General features: G+C 37.9%; 1 long non-coding RNA gene across 1 annotated transcript; it reads left to right on the forward strand.

The window, feature by feature from the left end:
- The first annotated feature begins 7,992 nt into the window (after window positions 1-7,992).
- On the forward strand, window positions 7,993-11,222 carry LOC112022815 (uncharacterized). Its single transcript, XR_010626442.1, has 2 exons — window positions 7,993-8,450; window positions 11,012-11,222. It is a non-coding gene; the product is annotated as an uncharacterized LOC112022815 (long non-coding RNA).
- Window positions 11,223-12,002: the final 780 nt, after the last annotated feature.

Raw genomic sequence — 12,002 nt, forward strand, 5'->3', positions numbered from 1 at the left:
TTTAAGAATAGTGAAACCCATGGGCCACCCCATCTCTGCACCCCATAGGAACTATGAGATCACCCCAGGGAACCTTTGGCATCCAGGGATCTTGAATTCATACCTTGTTCAATAAGTAAAACGCATTAGTTTGCGTTCTAAGGTTGGGCAACAACAGAAGACTCCCAGGAAGGGAAGCTAAATAGAAAGAAACGGTTTTGATGGAAGGTCTGGCATTTGCAACTTGAAGTAAAGTGGATTATTAGATTGATTCTGATTTGTGGTGTTTGCGTTGATTTTTTTGATCAAGTGTTTGCGTTGATTTAAATTGGATTTATTTTTAATACTAATATTTGTTTTCATACTAACTTTCCATTTGGGTTTTGATTTTTGTGCAAAAAACTTATTATTATTACCATTAGTCATTGGCCTATTCCATCACTTGGGTTGGTGTTTAGATACATGTGCCAAAATTTCTATGCCAAATGGAAACATGTTTTGTTATACGGATGCCAAAATTTCTTTGCCAAATGGAAACAGGTTTGTTAAATTGCGTTTATTGCCATGTTGGGATTTGTATTAACTATTAACCTCTTACTAGTCGCAGACCTTGCGTGTTCTGTGTGATAATATTTTTAGGGTAGTCTCACTAATTTAATAAATAATAATGTAATTCATAATCATATTTTCATTTATTATAGCGACAATCACAAATATAATATATATATATATATATATAATTTTTGTTGTACCAAAATCAAAACTATACAATTTTTCTCAAGAATTCAAAAGTTAGTGAAAATATTAGGTTATGTTTGGTAACAATTTTTGTTTTCTATTTTCAAAAACTTGTTTTTGGGAATATAAAGAAAAAACAATTTTCTTGTATTTTTGAAATCAAAAACATGTTTGGTTGGTTGAAATTAAAAAAAAATATATAGTTTTTTTTTAAAAAAAAAATACTAAAATATGTTGTTACTAGGATTTGAACTCTAATACTAACTCATTAAATGAGACAGATTTATTAAATTAAATGCATGTTTTCATTGACTTTTGAAAATTAGAAACTGAAAACAGCTTTTTGCATGTTTTTAGTTTCCTTCACAAATTGAGTTTTGAGAACAACTTTTGTTTTCTGTCCATTTTGGGTTGCTAAACAAGTTTTATAGTCTCAAAAATAGAAAATTTTTTTTAGAAACAGAAAATAAGGAGAAAAAACAGTTACCAAACATACACTTAATTTTTTAATAAAATTTATTTATAATATTTTGAATATCATTACAAATTATATAAAATTTGAAAATTATTCTTTTAGTTTTAAACAAACTTTCTCAAACCTAATTTTTTCTACAATACAATCAAAAACACCGAGAAACGTATCTAAAAAATTAATAAAACTCATCAAAACTACAATTTAAAATAAAAAAAGAAAGGGAACAATAAAAGATTGTAACTGTGTGGCCTAAGAATTCGGCAACCCTGGCCCATTTTTGTACTGGGCCCAAAGCCCACGTCGAGAAGGAAGGAACGTCTGACTAGAAAGCCCGTATTGCCGAGAGACATCGCCGAGGACAATCCTATCCTCGGCTGGCAAGATCATAGAAGGGAAAAGTGGCACGCCATCAAAGGCAGCCTCCTAGAGCATTCCGAAAAGAATGACGAGTACAAGGGATCAGCCATGGGAGCATGGTGGAGGAGCAGTTCAAGGAGAAACTGTCACCTTCGCTTTAAGTGCCCACAACTAACGTTCTGGCCGCATTAATGAGGAAACGACCTCTGAATAACGCTACCTCGATTACCACGACTCATAGAATACCAGAAAGGATGTGTGATGGGACAAGCACTCAAGTATAGGCTTAGATGATTAACAAGTGGAAAGCTAAGATCATTTAAAGAGGACTATATAATAGGAGAAACCCACCATAAAAGGGGACACGATGGCAATTTGAAGAATTCCTGCAACCATGGCCATCCAATATTAACAAGAACAGAGCTCCTCGGATGGTGTCGAGGACGAGCTTTCTTTGTTAAACTCAGCTCATTTCTATTTGATCATCATGTAAATCCATTCTAGTCGTTATCCACACACTAAAGCCTAGCTCTTTGACCCGCTCTCTACAAATTCATTATACCGGGTCCGCTGGGCCTAGATCCCATTCGTTTTTAGGCTTAGTCCAAAAATCGAGACTCTACAGCAACCATTTTTCCTTTAAAAAAAAAAAAAAAAACCAAGATTAATATGCGTACCCCAAACTCTGCTTGATGGGTCGAGCTTAGAATAAGGCTCACAATTTACTTATACAAGTGGACTTAGTATTTCCTACTAAGGGTAGTTCCTAGCCGAGTGACCCAACGACAGCCCTAATCCCCCATGAATTCCCTCTTTTCCCTCCCTGAGAAGCACTCCTTCTTTGTGTTGTTCTCTCCCCTGGTTATCCTAGTTCACTCTCTCTTTCTATTTCCTCTTCAAAGTTGCCAACCCCCTACCGCCTTCTCATTATATTCTCCTCTTTATAGCTTCAGGTGGGTGGAGGCATCATGATTATTCCCTCAGATCACTCGTGTTGATGGGGTCCAATCTAATTATTCCTGATGAAAATACGCTCTGATCGAAATGGTGGTAATGGCATTGGAACTGACTCTAGCCTCTAAAAGATCGCTTGGCAGCGATATTCCCTAAGGCAATACTGGGCTGTTGAGAACTTGGGTTTCCTCAAGCAAGCACACTCCCAACCAAGCTAAAGTTGATTGGCAAGGGCTTGCTTTTGATATGTTCAAGACAAGATGGACTTATTACGGTTTTTGGGCTCATATTGAGCCTTAAAGTGTGTCCAGATCAAGGCCATAGGCCCAATGGGCTTGGGGCCCTACCCCGTACAATAGCCCCCCCTCTTGATTCTTGTTCAGCTTCAGGGAACGAATCAAGGATGACAAGCGCCAGAGACCTTTCGGTAAGCCCAGTCGTTAGTTATTAAACGGACAAGATGGCCATTAATGCTCTCTCAAAAGGGGCATTACGCCAAGCTGTTAGGTTTAACTGCCATTATAACTTGACGGTTCATGAACTGAGGCTGCGCGTGTGGGGGTTATAAAAAAGAATTTAGAAAGGTTTTCTCGCCTCTTCACTCCATTAAATGCTTCCACCCTATAAATAGTTTCTGTTCCTTCTTCAGATCACTTTTTGCTTCCTTACTCCTTAAAATTTCTCTCTACCGAGCATACTTCTCCTTTGCACAAATACTCCAACCAAGAGCACCACCTTTTAGAGCCCCAGTAAGTTTTCCTCTTTTCCTCTTCCTTTTCTTCATTTCTTTTCCTCACTCTAGTATTTGGGATGTGTTACTCACATCGTCTTGACGCTGAGGCTACTCTGCCTAGTTTTAGAGTAGCTTACAATATTCCTAGGGATGTAGATATAGCTTACTGCCATAAGGGTGACATCGTTCTTCAGTGACGCCCTCATGTAGTGTTTTTCCCTTTAATGACCATTTTGGAAGGTGGGGTTAGGTTTCTCGTAGATCCCCTTATTCTCAGTACCCTTAAGTTTTGTGGTTTATGCCTCGACCAACTTCCTCCTAATTTTTATCGAGTAGTGAGTTGCATCAGCCGCTTAAACCAAATATACGGGTTATAATTAAATCACCATGACATCAATTTCATGTATAGTTTATGTGGTAACATTAGGACAGATTATTACTTGAAAGTTAGGGATGTACGGGTATGGCTCATATCGTGCCTTCTTGACTCTAACAGAAATTTGGCAGGAAAGTACGTCCGGCTGAGCGGCAACTGGCTCGCCAATGAGCTTACTTGCCCAACTTCGCCACGTGATGTTGGCTGGTACCCTACATATTTAATTGTGGCTTTTAGTATTTTTCTTGTCCCTATTTTTGTTGAAACAAATATTAACCTACTTAATCTTGTTTTGATGCAGAAGGTAAGAAGTTCAAGCCAAACATGAAAGTTGTACACATGAGAGATCTAAACTTTGTGCTTCGGTCAGAGATTTTTATGAATTCTGATGGGCTGCTTTTTGCATCCCATCTTATACTTGGCTGTAATTTGGTCTACTTGTCGTGGCAGCCTTTTGGACAAGCCTTACTAGTTGATAGCCCCTTATTGTCGTACATTGACGTATCACATCCTAATTTCCTTCCCCCCAATCTTACCGTAGGTGAAGTTTGGGACTTCAGTCCCCAGATAGTGAGAGTAGAGTCCTTAGTGCTTGTGAAGGACGACTCATCAAATCTTGCTTCTTAAAACCGTATCGTACATAAACCCGTTGGTAAGCTCGAGGCCCTAGTTCAGCCGAGCGGGCAAATAGCAGCCAAATCTGTAAATTCATCCGAAACAGAAATTGATCAAGGCGAGGAAGCGATGGTATCAAAGCGGATGCTAACCCTCAACCTTTCTTGCCTGGTGCCCGACTTGCCGCGCAACAGCAACAGCAACAGCCTCAAGGCAGAAGCCCAACTCCCCCTTTTCCACCTCCTAGTCGCTCCCGAAAAAGGTAGCACACTACCAAACAACAACCCAGGGTCACAGATTATGCTCCCTCAAGAACCCCACCTCCTTGGGTGTCCGGCAGGGTTACCATCCGAGAACCTGCTGGTGGTACTCGGCTAACTGCCTCGGTTAGGTCCAATGTGGCATCCTCCTCATAGCTAGAGATGGGTTGGTAGACTACCTTCAGGCTTGGCAATGAGCCTCTTCCCGTGATGGCCAGTGTCAAAACCTAGGCGCAGGTGAAGATGGGTGAGTCACGTGGAGCTCGGCATAAGGTCTCTTTCTGCCCGAGGACATGCATTTCTTCTTAGGCGGGGCTAATGGATTGTTGGCTAATTGGCTGCAATGGCATACCATAGCAGTAATACATTACCCTCCCCTTTCTTTATTGCATAAATGCACTCATATATTCTTTCTTTTCATGCTTGTTATTATTGCGTTGTCAGGCCACGCAGCTGGCTTACATCATGGATGAGCTACTGAAGGAGGCCGTTAAGGACGTTGACTGAGAGAAGGCCTTAAAAGATATGGTCGTGGCTACTGCCAAGGAAAGGATAAGGTTGTTGAGGCCGCCGAGAAGAAGGCTCAGGCGTTCGAGAAGACCCAGGCATTGGTAGAAAAAAGGCTAGCAGAGATGGACATAAAGCTGGGGGGGGGGGATGGAGCTCAAGTTGGCTGAGGCAGAGAGCTTGAACCTAGCATAGGCTGATGAAATTGCCGACCTCAAAGCAGCCCTTGAAGCTTGCGAGGAGAAATGGTATAATAAGGGCTTCACGAATGTTGAAAACTTTGTGGAGCCTATTGTCTATCAAGCTCAGGGACATGGGTTCGGGAAGGGGTGGCCCTACAAACTATGGGAGTGCCAAACGATTCTCCACTAAGGAATCCTGAGCAGATTCCCTTCTCGATACCCCCTCCTCTCATTTATAGGCAATCTGGCGCTGCTAATGAGGAGGATACCCCCAACATGAGGGTGCTGGTGCGTGAGATTAACACTCATGTGGAGTTGGTTGATCTTGAAGTCACCAGTAACCTCAATGCAGCAATGGCCAACACCCAGCTTGCCAAGGACATTCAAGCTTAACCATTTGTTGTGGATTAGCCTATCGGAGACGTGCCAGCACAAACTACTAAGGATGCCGCCTAGTCTCAATTTGCTAACCCAGCTATTCAAACCTGAAGAAACTGTTCACCCTATCGCACTCCCCTATTGTTGTTATTGATTATTATTTTTTTCCGTTTCTATTCTTCATTTGGTTTTGCCCATGGTCAATTCTAATTTGCGCTTACTTTATTTTGTTTGATTAGTCATCTTAAGATGGTGACAGGACATCTATTTTTGCCATATTTATAAATAATTATTGCATTGTTGTTAGGTTGTTTTCTATCATACCTTACCTTTTCACTCGTAACGATCGAGTAGCCATATCAAGGTTTACTTCTGCTTGATAATAAAGATTACTCTTTCATTTATGTTCCTTAAAAAAGATAGATTATATTTTCACCTGTTTGGTGACTGGGACCGGACTGAAAATGGTTTTTTTTTTTTATTTAGAAGAAATAAACATTAGGCTTGTGCCTACTCGGCAATTATAATTGAATCGAGCACATGCTTGTGTACTTAATGAAAATCAATGCCAGGCTCCCGTCTTTGGAGAAAATGAGTGCTAATTTAAGGTTTTTGGCCTTAGAGAATTCTAATATAAGGTTTCCACCTATTCGATGGTGACTAGGATTAAACCAGGAATAGGCTTCTGTCCTTAGAGAATTCTAATATAAGGTTTCCACTTGTTCAGCGGTGATTAGGATCAAACCGGGAACAAGCTTCTGTCCTTAGGAGGATTTACTATAAGGTTTCCACTTGTTCAGTAATTAGGATCGAACCGGGAATAGGCTTCTATCCATAGAGAAATTTACTATATGGTTTCCACATGTTCCATGATTAGCATTGAACCAGGAATAAGCTTCTATCCATAGAGAAATTTACTATAAGGTTTCCACCTGTTCCATGATTAGCATCGAACTGAGAACAGGCTTTTGTCCTTAGGAAAATTTTAATATAAGGTTTCCACCTGTTCGGTGATTAGGATCAAACCAGGAACAGACTTCTATCCTTAGGAAAATTTTACTATAAGGTTTCTATCTGTTCGGTGATTAGGATCGAATCAGGAATAGACTTCTATCCTTAGAAGAAATAGAGATTTTGTTTTCCTCGTGTTTGTTGACTAAGGTTGCTAAATTAATTATGGTGGAGCCAGAAGTGTGAATAAACCTTCATGGATAAACATTGTCCTCATATTTCTTACTATCGTACACATATTACATTGTACTCGACCTAAACTTCTGCACATCGATGGTCAGTGGTAAAACTTTTTCAAATTGTGAACGTTCCATGGTCGAGGAAGTGGTTTCTCATCCAAGTCTTCCAGATAGTATGCTCCTACGCCAACAATGGCGGTAACTCTATAAGGTCGTTCCTAGGTCAGGGCTAACTTTCTAGTATGGACATCTCGCATGTTTCCTACTATCTTCCAAAGTACCAAGTCTCCAGCGCTAAACTCCCTCTTCCTTAAATCCTTGTTGTACTTCCAAGCAAGTTTCTATTGATACTCCGCTAGTCGTATGGTTGCCGATTCCCAATGTTCCTCCAACAAGTCCAACTACCTCACCATTAATTCATTGTTCTTGGTTAGGGTGAATCTTGAAACTCGAGCACTGCACAAATTTATCTCAGCTGGTATAGCTGCTTCCGTTTCATACGTTAGAGAAAATGGAGTTTCTCTTGTGGACCTTCTAGGAGTCGTCCGGTATGCCCACAGCATGTTGGGCAACTCCTTGGCCCACCTACCCTTCACACCCTCCAATCTTTTCTTTAATCCGTTCACAATGGCTTTGTTGGTAGCCTCAGCTTGACCGTTACTCTGTGGATATGTCAGGGTAGAATACATGTTCTTGATGCCGAGATAACTACAAAACTTGCGGAAAGCTTTACTATCGAATTGCAACCCATTATCTGATACCAGGAACTCTGGCACTCCTCCATACAAACTTCTTAACGTCCACATCTTGGATATTTGCCAACGCCTCCGCCTCTACTGTAACACCCCGACCTAACTTTATAGTTAAACTATGAGTTTGAGTGGTTAAGTATTATTATTATTTTAAGCTACTTTCTTTTTATAATTAATAGAAGAGTTTTAATAACTATATTATTTTATAATGCTTTTGGATAAGAATTGTAAAGGTTATAAATGCTTGAATGGAAAATTGTATTATGTATATATATACTAAGAATGTACAAAATTATATTAAGTGGTTCAAGCTATTAGATACATAGTTGGTATTTTAATTAAGTATGATGCATGGGATGTTATAGTAGAATTCCACCCATATGCAACCAATTGAAATTCAACACATGTAAAGCCAAAGTGTCTTGCATGTTGACTCATGTTATCCTCTTAAACCCAAAGACCAAGACTTGGCCGGCCATGCAATGAGCAAGTTCCTCCTAGTTTCTTCTTTGACTTTTCTCAAGCAACTAGAACATCAAAGAAGCCTTTCTATTCCCATGGGTCCAAACAAATCAGAAATTTTAGCTCACTTTACTCTCTTTTCTCTTAAGGAAAGAGCTAGAAGCTCTCTTAAGTCTCTTTTGTCAAACCCACGAGTCCACACAGTAAAAGGAAGAAAAGGTTCATCTCATTTCTTCTTTCTACTCTTTCAAAGCAACTAGAATAGTCAAGAACACTCTCCCTTTCATTCCCAAGGGTCTAACACCAAAAGAAAGAAAAGCTCTCAACTTTTTCTCCCTTTCACACCTACAGGTCCAGCAGCACGAAGGAAGCTTCTATCAACTCTCTCAAGCTCTCTACCTCTCATACTTACGGGTCCAACCACTAGGAAAGGGAAACCCTTTCATGCAAGAGTGATTCTATGTCTATTTTCCCTCAAGAACCATAAACTTGGTAAGGGTTTTAGCTACTTACATCTTAGAATCCATGATTTCTTCAAGGAATTTTTAGTACTGGTATTTGTGGTTTGTAAAATTAGGAAATTATGAATTTGTAAGTCTATATATATATATATATGCTGTTTTAAGAAGTTTTGAAATTATGTTGGTGATTTGTTGAAGGTAGATTAGGGTTTTTACTAATTAATGATTGTATATGATTAAGGAAGTAAGAAAAAGTTAGGATGAGTACTTTTGATGTTACTGTTGGGATTTTTGTTGTATTTAATTTTGCTATAAATGGTTAAATGACTGTATATAAGTGTTTTCTAACATGTCTAATGAGTGTATAAAATCCCCATATGAAAATACCATCATTTGATAATTGTTTGTGAATTTACAAGAAAATGTTTCAAAGCTGCCTCTGTAACAGATTCTGTGTTTACATATGATAACTTATGTATTAAATTGTATATAGTGAATTTGGATGCTAGAGATATTTCCTATGAAATCTAAGACACATATGGTTGTAATGGAGTGGTCTTACAACATTAGGATTAATATAAAAATAATGGTTTAATTTCTAAATTGCATGAAATTCTGTCAGGACAGATTTGAGTATGCTGTATTGTATGATTTTTAGTAAATTATGGCTTTATTCTTTTACACTGAAATTGATATGGTATTTACTAGACATCTAGAGGAGTTTCTCTGTAAAATTTCATGAAGATTGGATGGGTTTAGGTAGCCCATTTGTATTTTACAAATGAGGCAAATGATGCTGGAATAAAACAGTGAATAGTAAGGGACATGCCTAACTTTGAGGATTTAATTCTAAAGTTAGGGCGAGTGATTTGAGCTATAATTTATTGTGCTCATCATTTGATATGTCTGGATCATAGATTAATTTTATATAACTTGGTTCAAGTTCTAGAACTCAAAGGAGGGGTTCTAAATCATTCTACTACTTTTTCATGTTGCTGTCTTGTTCAATGTGTTGTATGTTGCCATGCGAGTGTTTATTGTTACATGACCATGCTTAAAGGATTTTATGTTTATGCATGCATTATTTCCCTAAGCTCAAAGCACATTTTGAAATGAAGTTAGCTCTTCTAGAAATATGATATTAATATGAGAACTCTTTAGGTTGGTACATTATTTGTTGATGTGTGCATAATATGTTTGTGGGAACCTCATTGAGGTGGGATCAGGATTTCCTTGGTTCTAAGAAATAGGTTTTGAGATGAATGTGTAAGTTTATGTTAAGGAATAATGGATAATAATAAGCTTTGATTTTGGTTTAAGTGTTACCAATTGCCAAGTCCAAGCTCCTTCAACTTTAGGCTATCGATTCCTCTGCTTTCATGTAAGAGATAAGTTATATGGGCATTTGGTAAGTCATGAGGTTATTTTAAAGTATATTATGCGTTAAAATGTTTTTTATTAGAGATATGACATATAATCATATTTCAGATAAAGATATGTTCGTGAGTTCTCGAAACCTTATGTATTTAATTTAAGCATATTGATGCTATTACTAATTCCACGAACATGATATTTAAAGAAAACAATGAAAGTGCTTTTATTATGAAATGTTATGCAAACTATGAATTTCAGTATGATGTATAAGTATGAAATGTTTTCAAGTTATGTCCTCTGGTGATCTGAACTCTGCTAGTAGGGTTTTAATTACCAGCTTTCCATGGAAAATGTTATCTAATTGGCCATTCAAAGTGAGACTGACTCTAGTGTACCTGCCTTTGTTGGTTACGGTCAACTTGTGAAGGAAGTCAACCTACCCCCATGGTTGAAGATATGTATTATGATGTGATCCCGGAAATACCTGACATTATGGGGAATGCTGGATGCCTAGCACAGTGGTGCTAGAAGCCTCCCAAATAAGTACAGATTTATCAGTTATGGACTAACCAATATGTGATGAACAACTATATTATTTTATTGATCATGAGAGAATGTTGTTATTTAAATACATTATGAAAAGTTAAAAGCTCTCATGAAAAGAAGTTTATGATGAAAAGAAAGCTGTTCTTTAAAGATAAGAGTTTTTGATGTTCTGTTGTGCTTTAAAGATAAAGAATCCGATAAAAAGGTTTTAATGTTCTATAAAGATAAAGTTCTAATGAAAGTACAAGTTTATGTTAAAAGTCATCAGATATCTGTTTTTTATGAAATGTTAAGTTTTATGATTATAAACATTATAATATTTTACGAGAAGAAGTTTATGAAGGAAATTTTTATTATTCTTAAGGATGTTTCTAGTTTAAGACAAAGTTATCGATTATCCAATTTAAGTTAAAATGATTATTTTGTAATGAAAGAAATTCAACCTAAAAAGTTTTGGTAATATAATTCTAATAAGAAAAATGAGAACAATTATTTTCCTACGAAGAGCGTATAAGTTATTATTATAAATAGTATAAAATACTATGCATGAAAAGATGTTCTCCTATCTGAATATTTATTGAATGAAATGATTTGATTTACATGCATCCTTATTAAATTCTCATATATCTTACCTTTACTGAGCTGTGTAGCTTACCCCTTCCACTCTTTCAGTCAACAGGTTTTATTTTGGAGCAAAGGGAGCCTTAGTCGAGTTTTGGAAGAAGCTAGTTTTAGTTTTGTTGTATAGATCCCAAATTAACAATTTTGATGTTTAACTTTGTAGTATTGTGTATTTTAGGATCTAATGAAAGTTGTGTACCTTAAAGCATTAAGAGATGTATTATGTGGAATTTAGAATTTGAGTAATTGGTGGATTATGTTATTCTTTGAGTACAGTGTAGATGCTCTGAATATCAAGTGAAAAGTTATCTTCAAAAGTATTAAAAAAAAAAAAAAAAGGGAAGTTTTTGTAAAAGTTTTGAAAAAGTTAAGTTGGTTCTTGTTAATATCAGGTTTAAGCATGATATTAGCATGTCGGTCGGTCACAAATCCGGGTATCAGGTTTGGGGCGTGACATCTGCCCACTTGGTGAAATAGTCCATAGCTACTAGAATGAATCTTCGATTTCCTGTAGCCTGGGGGAACGGACCAACAATGTCTAGCCCTCATTGTGTAAAGGACCACGGGCTACTGATAGGATTTAAACTCCCAACCGGCTAATGGATCAATGGGGCGTGCTTTTGGCAATGTTCACACTTCCACACGAACTCGGCGGCATCCTTGTGCATTCGCAACCACCAAAATCCCTAAGTCATCACTCGGTGGGCTAACGAATGTCCCCCTATGTGACTGCTGCATACCCCTTCATGAAGTTCAGCCAGGAGCTCCTCAATCTTACTGGGAGGCAAGCATTGCAGGTAAGGCCCTTCGAAAGACCTCCGGTACAACTTACAGTCTGCCGATAAACAATATCAAGTGGCTGCCCAGCGTACTCTGTCTACTTCTTTTTCATCAGCTGGCACTCAATCCTCGGCTAAAAAGTTGATGATCGGATCCATCAACATGGCTCGACTGTTGCCACCAATGAAATGCCTATCCCTGCGTTAATGCTCGATTCTGCCACCAGCTCCACTTTGATTAATCGAGGTACTTCTTTGGTCAA

Source organism: Quercus suber, unplaced genomic scaffold, assembly GCF_002906115.3.
Source record: "Quercus suber isolate HL8 unplaced genomic scaffold, Cork oak 2.0 scaffold_765, whole genome shotgun sequence".
Taxonomy (NCBI): Eukaryota; Viridiplantae; Streptophyta; class Magnoliopsida; order Fagales; family Fagaceae; genus Quercus; species Quercus suber.